The sequence below is a fragment of the Rutidosis leptorrhynchoides genome, chromosome 1, assembly GCF_046630445.1.
Source record: "Rutidosis leptorrhynchoides isolate AG116_Rl617_1_P2 chromosome 1, CSIRO_AGI_Rlap_v1, whole genome shotgun sequence".
Taxonomy (NCBI): Eukaryota; Viridiplantae; Streptophyta; class Magnoliopsida; order Asterales; family Asteraceae; genus Rutidosis; species Rutidosis leptorrhynchoides.
Window position 1 is genome coordinate 397,536,098 of NC_092333.1, and position 21,420 is coordinate 397,557,517.

The window sequence follows — 21,420 nt, forward strand, 5'->3', positions numbered from 1 at the left end:
TTATTTTAATTGTCCAAAGTTAGCAGTCCAAGAGTCCAATAGTTCATATATAGTTTAATATATATAATATTCGAATTAATTAATACGTATCGTGACCCGTGTACCGGTCTCAGTATTGATCACAACTCAAACCATATATATATTTTGGAATCAACCTCAACCCTGTATAGCCAACTCCAACATTCAGATATAGAGTGTCTATGGTTGTTCCGAAATATATATATAGATGGGTCGATATGATAGGTCAAAACCTTGTATACGTGTCCCGTTATTTAAAGTGCGTAAAATAAATAAATATGTATCATGACCCGTGTACAACGTATTGTCTCAGAATTAATCCGACGTATTGTGTACATGTGTCCCGATTTAACATGCGTAAAAGTAAATAACAGAAATTTAAATGACGATAAATAAAATTGCGAGAATGTAAATTGCGAGAATGTAAATTGCGAGAATGTAAATTGCGATAAATAAAATGTAACCAGCTAGCTAGGAACAGTTAGCTAGGAACAGTTAGCGTGGATTCTTAACAAAATTTCAATTAGTTAATTCGTTTGTTTCTAACACTTTTTATTTTGTCCAATGTTTTCTTCGTTATGCCACCTGTTGAATTTTGATAGGTCAAAATCCAAATATGAAATTGATTTTGAATGAAAATAATTGTTCTTTGGTGAACGGATACGTATATGTGCGGACTTGAGCAGTATTGTTAATGACTGCTGAATTAGAACTGAAGAGTGTACAGTGTAACTTATTAATGTGAAATCTAAATATTTCTCGGGTATTACCCACCCGTTAAAATATTTTCACCATTAACAATTTGTACAAAAGAATTTTTAAGTACAATCTTTATGAAAATATACTTGCATATATATATATTTTCTTCAGATGTAATCATGGATTTAACGAGTCAATAAGATATTAAATTCATTTGATTTATCGTTAGTACTAGATTACATGATCTCTAAAACATTAGAGATTACATAATCGTCATGTCGAACGAAGATTAATAAGGTAGAACGATACTGATATTGCTCAATAACATCATATATATCTATCGCAATATCATTAAAAACGCTCTAGAATCAAGGATGATGAAGGTGTTCTACAAATAATAAACCAAGATGCGCAAGTTTATATCGGAAGAATGATTTACAAAGAATTTTGATGATTTATGACATTGGTTGATCCCGATACGAGTTAGGTGTGAAGACCCGTCCTAATCCATCCGGATGAAGTCCATATCGATTATAAACGATTCACAATAGTTGATTACATTGCGAGGTACTTGACCTCTATATGGTACATTTTACAACATTGCATTCGTTTTTGAAAAGACAATCTTTCATTTCATTGAAAGTTGATGGCATGCATACCATATTATAATATATCTATCTATAATTGACTTAATAATAATCTTGATGAACTCAACGACTCGAATGCAACGTCTTTTGAAATATGTCATGAATGACTCCAAGTAATATCTTTAAAATGAGCAAATGCACAGCGAAAGATTTCTTTCATACCTGAGAATAAACATGCTTTAAAGTGTCAACCAAAAAGGTTGGTGAGTTCATTAGTTTATCATAATCGTTCATTTTCATCATTTAATAGACCACAAGATTTTAAGTATTATAAAATCGTGCAGAAGTCCCATTCCAACTGCACAAACAAAATATCATTCATATGAAGAACACCTGGTAAGGATTCCAAAATATAATAGTAACCATCTGTGCCGGTCTTTCACCCCATGGCTGAATACATGTGCCTTCAAAATATAGAACCTCTGTGCCGGTCTTTACTCCCCTACGGCCGAACACATGTATATAAAATATAGGACAACCGGTGCCAAAATACAAAACCATTCATTCAACTCGGGAGCTCATTCGCTCTAACCGAAATAAACTAGTGATAATACGTGCCATAATAATCAATCCCAACCCCAGATAATTCTATCATAGAATGCAGTTCGATTACTTGTGTCTATTTCGTAAAACAGTTATAAAAGTTGCGCATGTATTCTCAGCCCAAAAATGTAAAGGGTAAAAAGGCAAATGAAACTCACCTAATGTATTTTGTAGTAAAAATACATATGACGTCATTTAACAAATGTAGGGTTGGTCTTGGATTCACGAACCTATATCAGTCATTTATCCAGTAGTATTAACACATATAATAATAGTAAACAAATATTATTATTATACTTATTATTTATATATATCAAATTCTTATTAAAATATTTTAATTATAATATATATATATATATATATATATATATATATATATATATATATATATATATATATATATATATATAATTTATTATAGATTATATATTTACTTAAAAATATTATATATTGTATTAAAATTTATATTTTAACGTATGATTATGTTAAAATATATATTTATACTATATGTAAATTAATTATATATAAAATTATGAGTAATAATATTTTATAAAAATTTATGTAACATTAATGTAATATAGTATACGTAGTAAGTATATTTTATATAAAAATATTTATTTATTATAAAATAATAATAATGTTAACAATATTAACAATAATAATAATAATAATAATAACAATAATAATAATAATAATAATAATAATGATAATAATAATAATAATAATAATAATAATACTTATAACAAAAACTACCTTAAAATGTTAAAAAGAAAATAATCTGCACGAGGCGGGACTCGAACCCGCGACCTCCCGCTTAACTGCCCACACTCTTAACCATTCCACTGTCCGTTCTTTTCTGATTTAATTAGGATTTAAATCCTTTAAATCCATCTTCGGTTATATCATGTTTTACCTTCCTTACATTGATTTACCATCACAGTTATATCATAATCATCATCGATTATCTTTATCAAATACAACTTATCATCATCTATATATTAACCAAGTCATTAATATCTCGGCCCAACTAACACCCATGTAATCGAATCCAATTAATTACGAAGCCCATTCTAAATTAATGGCCTAGTTTGCTTCTATAGTAAGCCCAAATCAAAAATCCATTTATACATGCTTAATCCATTAACAATTGAATCTGCAATTATGGTTCTATTATGAATCTAAATAAGAATAAGCTGACTAATCCTTAGACCCATTCAAGATTGATATCCTATATTATCTAGTACTCTGTAGCAACAAACCCGTAATTCTTTGGTTTATCTTCATCATTCGTATAATAGAATCAAACCTCATCATCAACTCAAGCATCTCATCTTCTCATCATCTTCATATCTAACCCTAATCTTCCTACGTTAATATCATAACAATAAGATGATCATAACCATCGTCATCAGTATACTCTTATTGTATACATACCATCGTCTAGTATTATATTAATTGGATCATCATCAAATGCGTATAAACAGAATAGTGTGGATGAAGTTACATAACGCAATGGCTTTTATTAACTTCGGCCAACAGCAGATGAAAAAAAAAATACGGTCCAAACTAATCTTGTATATACCTCATAGAATAAACTAGCAGCAAAAGCAATTTGGCATGTGATGGTTGTCGAACAAAAACAAAAATCCCACTAGCTTTCCACCGAAACCACTAACTTTTTCCTTAATCATTTCGGTCCCATTATGAACTAGTGATATATATCGATTTCTTTAATAACAAGTGTGGTTGTAAGCTTATTGTATTGCAAGTGGCATTCACTATCATCGATACCATCGAAAAAGAAAGAAAAGAAAGACACCTAATATCTATTTTGTATTGCAAAAGGTGAATTCCCTTTTTCCTACCCACTTGTACATATCGACAATTCCATTCAAGAAGTGATAGTGCTTCTTTCTTCATTTATTTTATATAGTTCAACAAAACACCTTAAATCTTTGTTTCAATATGCAACGTTCAAACAGAAAGGAAATAGCTACAATTTGTAGTCTACTATGGTGACGTTAATTGTGGTTTGGGAGTTGGTTTATGGCGACATCAGAAGTTGTTTTTAAATAGCAACAGAATCTGTTAGTCGCATAGAAGGGAACCAGGAAAAGAGCAGCAGCGTATACTGTTGTAGAAACAAAAGAAGAACAATAGTAGTTTAAAGGTGTTCGTTTTGGGTTGTATTGTACAAGAATAGAATTTATCGATTTTAAATGTGATATCCAATTCAAACAGGAAGATATAGAAGGCTGTGATGGTTAAGGAAACGCGTTGCAACAGATGGTAGTTTGGTGGTTTGAGGAGAATCATGAAAGGTGGTGGTTTTTTTTTTCTTAAAAAAAAAAATACAAGGTGGTGGTTATCTTGGGTGATAGATGGTGCTCCAATTAATAATGTGAATCGAAAGCACAGGTTGGTGTGTAAAGTAAATCAACAAGAAACTCTACTAGGTGTAGTGAACTTATGTAGTAAAAGAAGAATCGAGGGAGATGGTATTGAGTATGTTATATGATAGCTATAAATGATCAAGATCGTTATACTTTGGTTTGAATTCGACTTTTAACAACTTGGAGACAAGAATCAATCAAAAAGATCCGATGGAAATAAAATAAATAAAGTCTGATTAATAAAGCTTACATAATTTGTTTGATAATGGAACAAATTGATATTCATTCATACCAATTAACAGATGGAAACAAGAATTCATAAAGTTTGATAGTTATGGGAAATAGAATTGAATCCAAGAATTGTACGAATGGTTTATATATCTATTATTAATAATTTTAAATTATAATTATATTAATAATAATCTAAATACAAATAATAATAATAATATTAATTGTAAAGGTAATAATAATATTAATCATAATAATAATACTAATTATGTTAATATATATACTAATGATAATAAAAATATCAAAAATCATATTTATATATATATCAAATTTTATTTCTTTAAGTTACATATAATGGCATTAAAAATATTAATGTTAATATTAATATTGAAAGTGATAATAATATTACTGTAGTGACTATATTTTAATTTATAATTAAATTTAATATCTTTGTAATATAATATATAATATATTGTATAATAACATATACTAAATATTTAAAATTTATATTTTATAGATAAATATATATCAATTTGCATATAATTTGTTCGTGAATCATCGGACACAGTGAAAGGGTAATTGAATATATGAACATAGTTCCAGAATTTTTGAGACTCAACATTATAGACTTTGCTTATCGTGTCGAAAACATATAAAGATTAAGTTTAAATTTGGTTGAAAATTTCCGGGTCATCACAGTACCTACCCGTTAAAGAAATTTCGTCCCGAAATTTGAGTGAGGTCGTCATGGTTAATGATAATAATGTTTTCATGACTCGTATCAGTTGATAAATAGAGTTTTATTACCATTGAGTAATAAGGATAAAATAATTCGATTATTCGAAGAGTATGAGTGAAGCTATCACAAAAGAGTGAAATGAGTAAATGAAGATTCGACTTAACAGGTGACGTAGTCACGATTGAATTTCGAAATTCAAGGGATTTAAAGAAAATCTTCGAAATCTAAAAGATTTGATTCTTCATCTAATAAGGAAATTAGGATCTCCATAATTAAATACGGTGATCTGTATCGATTACTCTATCTGATATTTCCATTATAAATTAAAATTTTCGGTTCCATTATTTTCCACCACTCCCATTTTCTATACTTTCATTCTTTATTCTTACTTCTAAAAGATTTTGAAAATGCTTCATCCAGTTCTAATCATGGATATTTTCCTAACTATCCTTTCTGTCATCCTTCTTTTCAATCTTCCTCCAGAAAAATCTATTTACCTATACTACTTCCTTGGGATGATACTATTCTTAATTATACCGTGTCTTTATATTGTTATTCGTATTAATATCCACGATTTGTAACTTCCGTGTTGTTATTGGGCTTTATATTTTCTCTTATATTTTAGAGTTCTTTGCCTTTTTATTATCCTCTTAACCTCTAGTAAAGCGAGTAATGGTCCAGAATTTATAGATATGAATTTCAAAATGAACATAGTTAATCTTCTAAGAAAGAAATGGTAATAGCACGATCTTGATTCGTCAAATTACCAGAATATCCGGGAATGATAGAACTATCAAGAAAATATGTTCTTGATATGTTTATATATCAGATAAAATGTAAGAGTCGTGTAACATGGCACATGATGACGTTATGATCTGTGAATCATCACATTCCATTTAGAAACTCAGCATGACTTACTGTAATATAATCACGTTGATCAAGTGTCATTATATTATACTAACTCATGCATCAGTTCCCAACATTATTTCAATAACATTCATATTTTAAGCTCGAAAGTTTACAGAATATAGAAACTAACAGTTTCTATATGATGTAACACTGATATCATGAAGAGATTAATGATTTCAGATAAGAATAGTTATGAAAATAACTTCAGAAATATGGAGGATATTTATAATGAAAGATACGATGATATCTTGGAATTTCTAATATCGATAGATGATGAAGAAGATTTATCCGTAAGGGTTAGATTCGGAAGCAATGTATTCGCTAAAGATTTCATCAGAAACAGAATCATCTGGATTCTTTGAAGTCAAACTTATTCTTTGTGATTTGTTCACGGCTTCCTTCATAGTTTCGCATAATCCGCTTTTTGGTACTCAATTTTCTATTGAATGTTTCCAATATAATGGTACACAGGAAGCACGAAGAGGTATGTAATTTCGGACGAGAATATTTATGAAAATATCCTCAGAAATATCGAAGATATTGATGACGATATTTTGAAATTTCTAAGTTCGATGGTTGATGGAGAAAGATTTTCCGCAAGATTTTAACATGACTTCGGAGTAAGATATTCTCTAAAGATTTCAACGGATCCAGAATTATCTGAATTCTTTGAATATAGGGTATGATCCTTGTATTTGTCCTTGGTCTCCTTTGTGGTTAGCTCAATCCGTTTTCCAGTTCCAAATTTTTTTTCTGAGCTTTTCCAACATACCATCCTTTATCATCAAACTTTCGATGATTAAGGTCGTTTACGGTAGACTACGGTTTCTGCTACTTCATTTAGCTTCTTCAACATTCAGAATATTGATTTGTAGACTGAGTACTTTTCAGCATTTCATAATGAAAGATCATAACTCTAAGAGATAAACGTTATACATATCACTGTTGATGTAGCTATGCTGTGAGTTTTCAAAGTACTGATTGCTGATTCCCTATAATTGGTATGGCAGTTCTTGTTACAAGATGCGGATGAGTATATGAATAGTTTTTAACGAACAACTATAATGGTTCTTCGGAGAGACTTAAGACAATGAGTAATGAAGTTGCTGGTAAGTTTACTGCTAATGTGGTGGAATATAAACGGTTCCCCGGTAACGATGACGACAGGCAAACTTATATATCGAGGTTATAATAAGGCTAATTCAAATGGAAGTCGGAGTTGATTTGTTGAAGCTGTGATAAAATTGGCTAATTTGAAAAAGAGTTGCAATGTTATTTTCGGTAATAAATGCCAAAGGAGTTAGCACATATATGTGTTAAACGTTTACTCAGGTTCTGAGTGTTTTCAGGTGCATTACTATATGCATTAATCTTTTCTTCCGTAGCTGGAATGCGGTTGGTTCATCCTCTCGATTGGGGTGTTTTCAAGAATTATGAAAGGTTTGAACGCAGATTGTAATCGTCAAGATACAAATGAGGTTTAAGATGAAATCAAGTGGCAAACTTGAAGAATTATTTAGTTTCATATGTTATAATCAATATTTTAATTCATTTTAATTGTCCAATGTCATTAGTCCAAAGTCGATAATTCACAGCTAACAGTCCAGTAATTCATATACAGTTTAATATATTATATTCGAATTAATTAATACGTGTCGTGACCCGTATACGTCTCAGACTCGATCACAACTCAAAGTATATATATTATTATAGAATCAACCTCAACCCTGTATAGAGAACTCGATCATTACTGCATATAAAGTGTCTATGGTGATTCCAAATAATATATATAGATGCGTCGATATGATATGTCAAAACCTTGTATACGTGTCCCGATATTTAAAGTGCGTAAAATAAATAACAAAAATTAATTAATGATAAATAAGGTGCGTAAAGTAAATAATAGAATTTAAATGACGATAAATAAAATTGCTAGAATGTAAATTGCGATAATTAAATTGCGATAAATAAGATGTAATCAGTTAGCTAGGAATAGTTAGCTAGGATCAGTTAGCGTGGATTCTTAACAAAATTTTCGATTAGTTAATTCGTTTGTTTCTAACAAATTTTATTTTGTCCAATGTTTTCTTCATTATGCCACTTGTTGGTTTCTGATAAATCAAAATCCAAATATGAAATTGGATGAAAATGGTTATTCTGTGGTGAACGAATTTGTATATCGGTGGATGTAAGTAAGATAGTAAAGGACTGTTGAATCAGATTCGAAGAATGTACAGTGTAACTTATTAATTGTGAAATCTAAATATTTCCTCGGGTATTAACTACCCGTTAAAATATTTTCACCATTAACAGTTTGTACGAAAGAATTTTTAATTACAATCTTTATGAAAATATATATACATATATATTTTCTTCAGATGTAATCATCGATTTAATGAGTCAATGTGATATTAAACTCATCGGATTTATGGCTAGAACTAGAGTACATAATCTCTAAAACATTAGAGATTACATAATAGTCATGAAGAACGAAGATAATAGATATAGAACGATACGTAGAATGATGATTATACTCGAAGTCCGGATAGTGATATTGAAGCATGGATTGTTGATGGTACTGGTGCTGTTACTGATGGTACTGTTGGTACCGGTGATGTTGCTGAAGCTGGTACATTTTGCACCATATTCTCCGAATTGATTTTTCGATCGCGAAGTTCGTTGACTTCTTACTCCAGGATGATTGTCGATCGGAACGAGCGATGAATAAGGTTCAGAATTGTGGATAGAATATAATCTTGTCGAGTTACCCTGGAAATGAGACTGAAAATGGTGTCTCGAACAGGTTCGCCGGTAAATGCTTCAGGTTCATTGTCAAGAGCTGAATTCGGTTGGTGGAAGGGATCGCCTTCTTCACGTCTCCATTGTTTAAGTCGACTACGAACTCATCAAATGAATTGGGGATGGTTGTTTGGTTGAATTCATTCTAGTGACGCTGCTTTCGGAGCTTAGGTGAAAATCCATATCGGAATAGCTGGCGGAATCCGAGGAATTCGAACTGGTTGAGGGATTCATCTCGTACAATCAGATGAAGGATTTTCGATAAGAAATAGATTATAGGATGTAGATTAGTACCCTGCAATATCTAATTTACATATGCATATATAATACTAATATCCCATAAGTTACGGAGGAATCTACGGAAGTTATCAGGCAAAGTCTACAGTAACAGATATGCCAAGATATGAATTAGCAGATACGCTAAGATACGAATTTTGTCTATACACTATTCATGCAACCATTGCAGTAAGATGTGTCTAGACTAAGAATAATAAGCAGGTAATTTCCTAAGGATGATAAACATATGATTTCTGACAAAAATGATAAGCAAAACTTTTGACATGCAGACACGGTCGAAGTCCAGACTTACTAATGCATCCTAACGACTATCAGTTAGACATACTAATGCAAGACCTGGTTCACTAAGACCACCGCTCTGATACCAACTGTGAAGACCCGTCCTAATCCATCCGGATGAAGTCCATATCGATTATAAACGATTCACAACAGTTGATTACATTGCGAGGTACTTGACCTCTATATGGTACATTTTACAACATTGCATTCGTTTTTGAAAAGACAATCTTTCATTTCATTGAAAGTTGATGGCATGCATACCATATTATAATATATCTATCTATAATTGACTTAATAATAATCTTGATGAACTCAACGACTCGAATGCAACGTCTTTTGAAATATGTCATGAATGACTCCAAGTAATATCTTTAAAATGAGCAAATGCACAGCGAAAGATTTCTTTCATACCTGAGAATAAACATGCTTTAAAGTGTCAACCAAAAAGGTTGGTGAGTTCATTAGTTTATCATAATCGTTCATTTTCATCATTTAATAGACCACAAGATTTTAAGTATTATAAAATCGTGCAGAAGTCCCATTCCAACTGCACAAACAAAATATCATTCATATGAAGAACACCTGGTAAGGATTCCAAAATATAATAGTAACCATCTGTGCCGGTCTTTCACCCCATGGCTGAATACATGTGCCTTCAAAATATAGAACCTCTGTGCCGGTCTTTACTCCCCTACGGCCGAACACATGTATATAAAATATAAGACAACCGGTGCCAAAATACAAAACCATTCATTCAACTCGGGAGCTCATTCGCTCTAACCGAAATAAACTAGTGATAATACGTGCCATAATAATCAATCCCAACCCCAGATAATTCTATCATAGAATGCAGTTCGATTACTTGTGTCTATTTCATAAAACAGTTATAAAAGTTGCGCATGTATTCTCAGCCCAAAAATGTAAAGGGTAAAAAGGCAAATGAAACTCACCTAATGTATTTTGTAGTAAAAATACATATGACGTCATTTAACAAATGTAGGGTTGGTCTTGGATTCACGAACCTATATCAGTCATTTATCCAGTAGTATTAACACATATAATAATAGTAAACAAATATTATTATTATACTTATTATTTATATATATCAAATTCTTATTAAAATATTTTAATTATAATATATATATATATATATATATATATATATATATATATATATATATATATATATATATAATTTATTATAGATTATATATTTACTTAAAAATATTATATATTGTATTAAAATTTATATTTTAACGTATGATTATGTTAAAATATATATTTATACTATATGTAAATTAATTATATATAAAATTATGAGTAATAATATTTTATAAAAATTTATGTAACATTAATGTAATATAGTATACGTAGTAAGTATATTTTATATAAAAATATTTATTTATTATAAAATAATAATAATGTTAACAATATTAACAATAATAATAATAATAATAATAATAATAATAATAATAATAATAATAATAATAATAATAATAATGATAATAATAATAATAATAATAATAATAATAATACTTATAACAAAAACTACCTTAAAATGTTAAAAAGAAAATAATCTGCACGAGGCGGGACTCGAACCCGCGACCTCCCGCTTAACTGCCCACACTCTTAACCATTCCACTGTCCGTTCTTTTCTGATTTAATTAGGATTTAAATCCTTTAAATCCATCTTCGGTTATATCATGTTTTACCTTCCTTACATTGATTTACCATCACAGTTATATCATAATCATCATCGATTATCTTTATCAAATACAACTTATCATCATCTATATATTAACCAAGTCATTAATATCTCGGCCCAACTAACACCCATGTAATCGAATCCAATTAATTACGAAGCCCATTCTAAATTAATGGCCTAGTTTGCTTCTATAGTAAGCCCAAATCAAAAATCCATTTATACATGCTTAATCCATTAACAATTGAATCTGCAATTATGGTTCTATTATGAATCTAAATAAGAATAAGCTGACTAATCCTTAGACCCATTCAAGATTGATATCCTATATTATCTAGTACTCTGTAGCAACAAACCCGTAATTCTTTGGTTTATCTTCATCATTCGTATAATAGAATCAAACCTCATCATCAACTCAAGCATCTCATCTTCTCATCATCTTCATATCTAACCCTAATCTTCCTACGTTAATATCATAACAATAAGATGATCATAACCATCGTCATCAGTATACTCTTATTGTATACATACCATCGTCTAGTATTATATTAATTGGATCATCATCAAATGCGTATAAACAGAATAGTGTGGATGAAGTTACATAACGCAATGGCTTTTATTAACTTCGGCCAACAGCAGATGAAAAAAAAAATACGGTCCAAACTAATCTTGTATATACCTCATAGAATAAACTAGCAGCAAAAGCAATTTGGCATGTGATGGTTGTAGAACAAAAACAAAAATCCCACTAGCTTTCCACCGAAACCACTAACTTTTTCCTTAATCATTTCGGTCCCATTATGAACTAGTGATATATATCGATTTCTTTAATAACAAGTGTGGTTGTAAGCTTATTGTATTGCAAGTGGCATTCACTATCATCGATACCATCGAAAAAGAAAGAAAAGAAAGACACCTAATATCTATTTTGTATTGCAAAAGGTGAATTCCCTTTTTCCTACCCACTTGTACATATCGACAATTCCATTCAAGAAGTGATAGTGCTTCTTTCTTCATTTATTTTATATAGTTCAACAAAACACCTTAAATCTTTGTTTCAATATGCAACGTTCAAACAGAAAGGAAATAGCTACAATTTGTAGTCTACTATGGTGACGTTAATTGTGGTTTGGGAGTTGGTTTATGGCGACATCAGAAGTTGTTTTTAAATAGCAACAGAATCTGTTAGTCGCATAGAAGGGAACCAGGAAAAGAGCAGCAGCGTATACTGTTGTAGAAACAAAAGAAGAACAATAGTAGTTTAAAGGTGTTCGTTTTGGGTTGTATTGTACAAGAATAGAATTTATCGATTTTAAATGTGATATCCAATTCAAACAGGAAGATATAGAAGGCCGTGATGGTTAAGGAAACGCGTTGCAACAGATGGTAGTTTGGTGGTTTGAGGAGAATCATGAAAGGTGGTGGTTTTTTTTTTCTTAAAAAAAAAAATACAAGGTGGTGGTTATCTTGGGTGATAGATGGTGCTCCAATTAATAATGTGAATCGAAAGCACAGGTTGGTGTGTAAAGTAAATCAACAAGAAACTCTACTAGGTGTAGTGAACTTATGTAGTAAAAGAAGAATCGAGGGAGATGGTATTGAGTATGTTATATGATAGCTATAAATGATCAAGATCGTTATACTTTGGTTTGAATTCGACTTTTAACAACTTGGAGACAAGAATCAATCAAAAAGATCCGATGGAAATAAAATAAATAAAGTCTGATTAATAAAGCTTACATAATTTGTTTGATAATGGAACAAATTGATATTCATTCATACCAATTAATAGATGGAAACAAGAATTCATAAAGTTTGATAGTTATGGGAAATAGAATTGAATCCAAGAATTGTACGAATGGTTTATATATCTATTATTAATAATTTTAAATTATAATTATATTAATAATAATCTAAATACAAATAATAATAATAATATTAATTGTAAAGGTAATAATAATATTAATCATAATAATAATACTAATTATGTTAATATATATACTAATGATAATAAAAATATCAAAAATCATATTTATATATATATCAAATTTTATTTCTTTAAGTTACATATAATGGCATTAAAAATATTAATGTTAATATTAATATTGAAAGTGATAATAATATTACTGTAGTGACTATATTTTAATTTATAATTAAATTTAATATCTTTGTAATATAATATATAATATATTGTATAATAACATATACTAAATATTTAAAACTTATATTTTATAGATAAATATATATCAATTTGCATATAATTTGTTCGTGAATCATCGGACACAGTGAAAGGGTAATTGAATATATGAACATAGTTCCAGAATTTTTGAGACTCAACATTATAGACTTTGCTTATCGTGTCGAAAACATATAAAGATTAAGTTTAAATTTGGTTGAAAATTTCCGGGTCATCACATTAGGGTCAAGATAGCACTCTAAAATGATAAAACAAAGCTTCCAAGGTGTTAGGCTTCGTCCAAATGAAGTAATATTGAAAAGAAAACGAAACAGTCAAAATTAGCACAACAGGACGCCGTCCTAGAAGGTGGGACGCCGTCCTGTCTTTCAATTCGGGACGCCGTCTCGGCAAGTGGGACGCCGTCTAGCCCTTTATACCGGGACGTCGTCCTGCCCTTTGGGACGACGTCCCGTAGTAGGTGTAGCCGACTTTTTGGCTTTTTACCTACTCTCTCCACTTTAAAACTTCAGTTTTTGAGGGACTGTTTCATTAGAATACGAACCAGAGAGTTTAGAGGCGATTTTCAGGAGCAAATTGGAGAACTCCAACCTCTTTGAAGAGGCTCAACATCAAGGCATCATCCATCAAAACCTTCTTCATCCAAGAACTCTTGTTCTTGTAGGTTATTTACTTGTTCTCAGCAATGATTTCAGTTAATAATTTGATTGTATTGTTGTCTGTTACCATGATTGTTGGCTAGTTTCTATAATGTTTGTCTAGATTAATAACCAAGGTATTGGATGTAATCTTATTGATTGAATGTATTATGCGTGATAGATTGAAGCTTGAATTAAGAACCATGCTTATTGTTGTTAAAATCATTTGTATCTAGTTAATTGATATGTTGTTGATAAAGAGAACTCTTGTTGATGTATCATATTGATTTACAATCAACTTGTCTTAGATTGATTGTTTGCTAAACCGGACCAAGGGGGTAAACTAGATTAAAACGGTTAAATAAAATAGGAATAAATTGTGTAGAGCGAACGCAAAGACAATTGTTATTCAAGTCTTTGATCTTGTTGATCAACTAGTCACAAACGAAAAGGTCTAAGTAATAGGGAACCCTCGCTTAGTAATTCTAGTTTGAGTACTTGCTAAAGAGAACTCTTGGCGAGTCGATTTAGGTGATTAGCATGCTTATAGTTATTTGATTACAAATACAAGAACCATAGTGAAAAGGGAACCCTTGATCTTGTTATTGTATTTGCGTGTTTATCTGAGAGAACTCTTAGTGAACCTATTAGATAACTACACACATAATTATTCAATCAGGACTTAATATCTAAAAATACATCCAATACCGAGGGTAAAATATCTAGATAAACATTTCATCTCTTTGATTTAATTCAAAACTATCTTACTTGCTTTATTTGCATTTATTATCATTTCATAAATTTAAAAGACAAAAATATTGTTTTTACATTTAACCTTCTTTGATTTGGCTAAATCGTTAAATAGCCACCAAAACATAAAACTTGTACTTTTAACTTTCATTCACTTAGTTAATCATAATATAGTTTCTAATTCTAGTTTGACTGATATAACTATCCTTGGAATGATACACGGAACTAAACCAGTTACTATACTACTACACGATCGGGTACACTGCCCGTTAGTGTGTAGCAATCTCTAAAACCGGTATTTTCCATACAACAATTCATATACCACTTTTCGCACATCAAGTTTTTGGCGCCGCTGCCGGGGACAGTTTTGTGTCAAAATAGAATTATTAACTGATTTGTGATTAAGTAGTTTCTTAATTATTTTAAATTTTTAATAATCTTTGATTTTTAAACTTATAGAATCGGTATGTTTGATAATTTTTGTTAGTTGTGTGATTGACAGTTTATAGGTCGCATATGCCACATACCCGAAGTTCAGAATCTCCATTACTTACACCGTTTACAGAACCTGATAGAAAGCTTGGTAGGATTTCAAAAGAAGTACTTGAAATTTTTGAATCTTCATCAAAGCAAGAAACCTTTGATTCAGAATCAAGTACGACCAAGCCTCGATATTCAGACTTTGGTAAACCCGTTCAACCCCCAAATTTTGAAATGGAAGGAGAAAGACCGTTGGTACCACGACAATCAATGGCAGCAAAGATGAAAGCAACCCGGACCGGACAAGGTAGTGCTATTACTCCACCTACTGGTGAGGTAACTTTTGAAATAAAAGGACCTATTCTTCAAATGATTAATAAAAGGTGTCAATTTGGTGGTGGTCCGAATGAAGATGCAAACGAACATATTCGTCTCTTTCAAGAGATATGTCTTCTATTTAAACTTAAACCAGAAACTGACCAGGCCATATTATTAAGACTTTTCCCTTGGACACTCCAAGGGGAAGCACGAAGTTGGTTAGATTCATTGGCCGAGGCTACGATAGAAACGTGGGATGGTATGTTGGAAAAATTTCTTAAGAAATATTTTCCAGCATCCAAGTCCGCGAGACTCCAACACGAAATTACCCAATTCTGTCAAAAGCCGATGGAAACCCTGTACGAAGCATGGAATCGATTTTCTAAAATGCTAAGAGGTTGTCCAAACCATGGTTTGGATACCTTTCAAAAGGTCCAAATCTTTTACAAAGGTTGTGATGTAGCAACCCGAATTTCAATTGACCAAGCGGCCGGTGGTTCTCTTATGGACAAAACCGAGCAAGAGGCTTATGAGATAATCGAGAAACTAGCCGATTATTCTCATGAGAGCCATCAAGAACGCCCAATTACTCGAAATGCTCAAGTCCAAAGCGCTGGTGCTTATGATGACTTAAGCTCCCTAGGTGTAAAAATAGATGGTGTTGTCCAAAATATGGACAAAATCACCAAGGAAATCCATAGTATGAAAGTAGGTTGTGAATACTGTGGAGGTCTCCACTTAGGAAAAGATTGTGATGCCGGGTTAACCATGGCTCAAAAAGAAGAAGTGGCTTTCATAAGCCAAAGAAATAATAACCAGTTTCAGGGAAGAGCCCAATTTAACCGGAACTTTAACAACCCCTACAACCCTCAAGGTCAAACTTCCAATTTTCAACAAGGGTCAAGTAGTGGGTTCCAACAACAAACTCCGGGTTTTTACCAAAAACCCCAACAGGAAGAGAAAAAGTCAAATTTAGAGAGTATGTTGGAAAAGTTAATTACATCACAAACTCAGCTTGTCACAAATATAAACCAAACCAACGAGAAAAACGAACATCAATTTAGAAACCAACAAGCATCAATTCAAAATTTAGAAAAACAAATGAGTGGTTTAGCCAATTTACTGAGCGAGAGGAAACCAGGTAGTTTACCGGGCGATACCAGTAAAAACCCACCAAATGAGCACGCAAATGTTATCACCACACGGAGTGGTCTAGCATACGATGCTCCAAAAATGCCCGAAAATTCTGATTTCAGGGTTCCATTGAACCAAAATGATGAACCGGTTAAGGAGCCAGAAAAAGTGGTTGAAAAGGAAGAACGGGAAAAACCCGTAGTAAAACCATATCAACCACCACTCCCATACCTAAGAAAACAACAACAAGAGAGGCTAGAGGCCGAAAGGTCGAAATTCCTAGATATGTTTAAACAAATTAACATAAACATGCCTTTCATTGATGTAATCTCAGGTATGCCCAAGTATGCTAAGTTTTTAAAAGACTTACTTACTAATCGGAAGAAAATGGAGGAACTTTCATCCGTCACCATGAATGCTAATTGTTCAGCAATTTTGATGAACAAAATACCGAAAAAGTTAGCTGATCCTGGAAGTTTTACCATACCATGTCTCCTGGGAGATTTGGAATGCATTAAAGCATTAGCGGATTTAGGGGCTAGCATAAATTTAATGCCTTATTCATTATATGTTAAGCTAAACCCCGGGGAACTGAAACCAACTCGAATGGCAATCCAACTAGCAGACCGCTCTGTTAAATTCCCTCGTGGAATTTTAGAGAATATGTTAGTAAAACTAGGTACCCTAGTATTTCCGGCTGATTTTGTAATTCTAGACATGGAGGAGGACACACGTGTGCCTCTTATATTAGGTCGACCTTTTCTCAATACCGCTAGAGCTATGATAGATGTTCATGGGCAGAAATTGACCCTTAGTATTGAGGATATGAAGGTTACCTTTTCCGTTGACCATGCCTTGCAATACCCCGAGTCTACTGATGATCAATGTTATTATTTGCAAACCGTAGACACGTATTCGGAGTTATTGCAGGAATTTCCAGAATTGCAAGGTACAGGAGAATGCATTTTTGCGGAAGCTGAATATGAAATAATGGTGGAAGAAGTGGAGATGTTGACCACTTTGATGGCTAACGGGTATGAGCCAAATGATGAAGAGTACAGAAAGTTGGATTTAGGGAATGAATACCGATGTAAAACATCGATTGAAGAACCTCCCGTTTTGGAACTAAAGCCACTTCCAAGTCACTTGGAATATGCTTACCTACAAGAAGGTTCTACTCTCCCGGTGATCATTTCATCCGAACTCTCTGTAAGTGAGAAATCTAAGCTTGTTTCCATGTTAAAAGCCCATAAAACGGCTCTAGCATGGAAAATTCATGACATCAAGGGTATAAGTCCCTCTTATTGTACACATAAGATATTAATGGAAGACAACTATAAGCCGTGTGTACAAAGACAAAGGCGACTCAACCCCAATATGCAAGAAGTTGTTAAGAAGGAGATTGTAAAACTCCTAGATGCGGGTCTTATTTATCCAATTTCGGATAGTCCTTGGGTGAGTCCGGTCCAATGCGTGCCCAAAAAGGGTGGCATGACCGTTGTCACAAATGAAGACGACCAATTAATTTCTACCAGGACTATCACGGGTTGGAGGGTATGCATTGACTACAGGAAATTAAATGATGCTACCCGAAAAGACCATTTTCCCCTTCCTTACATTGATCAAATGTTGGAAAGATTAGCGGGAAAGAATTTTTATTGTTTTCTTGACGGTTTCTCGGGATATTTCCAAATCCCTATAGCACCCGAGGACCAAGAGAAAACGACCTTTACATGTCCTTATGGTACTTTCTCCTATCGGCGTATGCCTTTTGGCTTATGCAATGCTCCTGCTACCTTCCAAAGGTGTATGGTAGCTATTTTTCATGACATGATTGAAGACTTTATGGAAGTATTCATGGATGACTTCTCAGTCTTCGGTGATTCTTTTGACTCATGTCTTAAAAATCTTGAGCTTATGTTGATTAGGTGTGAAGAATCAAATATTGTACTAAACTGGGAAAAATGCCATTTTATGGTAAAAGAGGGAATTGTATTGGGTCATAAAATTTCTTGTGCAGGTCTTGAGGTGGATTGGGCTAAAGTGGAAGTAATAGCCAAATTACCACCACCAACGAATGTGAAAGGTGTTAGAAGTTTTCTGGGGCACGCCGGTTTTTACCGGCGGTTCATTAAAGATTTTTCCAAAATTGCAACCCCCATGAACAAACTTCTTGAGAAGGACGCTCCATTTGTCTTTACGGACGAGTGTCTTACCGCCTTTAATCTTCTTAAAGCAAAGCTCACGCAGTCACCGATTCTCATATCGCCGAATTGGTCAATACCATTCGAACTTATGTGTGACGCCAGTGACTTTGCTATTGGTGCCGTCTTGGGGCAAAGAATAGAAAAACATTTCAAGCCCATTTACTATGCTAGTAAGACACTGCAAGGAGCCCAACTTAATTACACTACCACCGAGAAGGAACTCCTTGCAATCGTCTTTTCGTTTGACAAATTCCGATCCTATTTAGTGCTAGCAAAGACGGTTGTCTACACAGACCACTCGGCATTAAAGTACTTGCTTTCTAAGCAAGATGCTAAACCCCGTTTAATACGTTGGGTCTTGCTTTTGCAAGAATTCGACATCGATATAAAAGATAAAAAGGGTGCCGAAAACCTAGCTGCCGATCACCTTTCTCGACTTGAGAACTCGAATCTTGGGGTTCTACATGAGACCGTTATCCAAGATAATTTTCCTGATGAAAATCTCATGAGAGTTGAGAAAATTGATGATCCATGGTTTGTAGACATTGCCAACTATCTTGCGGGTGGATTCCTAGAAACCGATATGTCACACCAGAAAAGAAAGAAATTCTTTAGTGACTTAAAATACTATTTTTGGGAACACCCATATCTCTTTAAACAGTGTCCCGATGGGATAATCCGTCGGTGTGTTTCGGGGAAGGAATGCACCGAAATTCTGCTTGACTGTCACCTTAGTCCAACAGGTGGGCACTTTGGTCCCCAAATCATGGGGAAGAAAGTTTATGAGGCCGGTTTATATTGGCCTACCATATTCAAAGATGCCTACGCTGTCTATAAAGCTTGTGACGCGTGCCAACGGGCCGATCAAATAACTAAACGGGATGAAATGCCTCAACAAAGCATCCAAGTATGCGAGGTGTTCGATGTTTGGGGAATTGACTTTATGGGCCCCTTTCCAAAATCTCATTCTTACCTCTACATACTTGTCGCCATAGATTATGTTTCTAAATGGGCGGAGGCAAAACCTCTACCAACAAATGATGGCCGAGTAGTGGTAAACTTTTTGATGGAACTTTTCTCTAGGTTCGGCACACCAAAAGCTCTTATAAGTGACCGGGGCACCCACTTTTGCAATAAGCAATTGGAAAAGGTGTTGAAAAGATATGGAGTAATTCATAAAATTTCGACATCTTATCATCCCCAAACAAGTGGGCAAGTAGAAAACACCAACCGGTCATTAAAATGCATACTTGAAAAGACCGTTGGTGCCAATCCAAAAGAGTGGTCAACCAAGTTAAACGATGCATTGTGGGCCTTTCGCACGGCCTACAAAACACCAATTGGAACAACTCCTTTCCGTATGGTATACGGAAAAGCATGCCATCTCCCGTTGGAGATTGAACATAAAGCACATTGGGCGCTAAGGGCATGCAATTTGGATTACCAATAAGCGGGTCGGTTACGTTTGACCCAACTAAACGAATTAGACGAGTTGAGGCTTGAAGCCTATGACAACTCTCTAATTTACAAGGAAAAAACCAAACAATGGCACGACAAAAGATTGAAACATCCAAAAGAATTCATGGAAGGAGATCGTGTCCTTGTTTACAACTCCCGTTTCAAGTTATCACCAGGAAAGCTTAAGTCCCGATGGACGGGACCATTTGTGGTTAGAAGAGTGTACCCTTATGGTACAATTGAAATGGTAAACTGGAAAGGTGATACTTTTAAAGTGAATGGCCACCGGGTTAAACACTATGTTGATGGTCCCCTAGAAATTGAGGATGAGGTTAGCCTCAACTTCAAGAAAAACGCCTAAATCTAAATGGGGACGAGTTTGGTGAACGACTCGTAAAAAACTGGTTCACAATTGTAATTAGGTTTGTATTGTGTGCGCGATAAATTTTAGTTTGGTACAAAATGATTAACGTATGACCTCTAAACGCGAATGACTCAGAAAAACAGGTCAGTGAGTTTTAGTGAAACAGGACGCCGTCCCAAAACCCTAGACACCGTCCCACTTAACATACCGGGACGCCGTCCCAAAGATCTAAACGCCGTCCCACTTAAAGAATCGAGACGTCGTCCCAAAACCCTAGACGCCGTCCCACTTAACATACCGGGACGCCGTCCCAAAGATCTAAACGCCGTCCCAAAAATCAGGACGACGTCTAGACCCCCTGAGTCAGAAAAAAATACGTTTTTAAACCATATCCAACCCATTTCTTATCCACAAAACACACTCTTCTCTATTTCTCTCTGCCCTAACACGAACCACTCTCCAAAAACCCTAATCTCTACCTCAAATTCGCGATTTCTTCTTTAAATTGAAGCTTCACATCATGAACTTTTGGGTATGGATACTCCATTTTTACACTTTTCTTTATCAATTACTTGAATTGTATGTTTATATCTATAAATTGGTGAAGGATAAGTGTGGGGT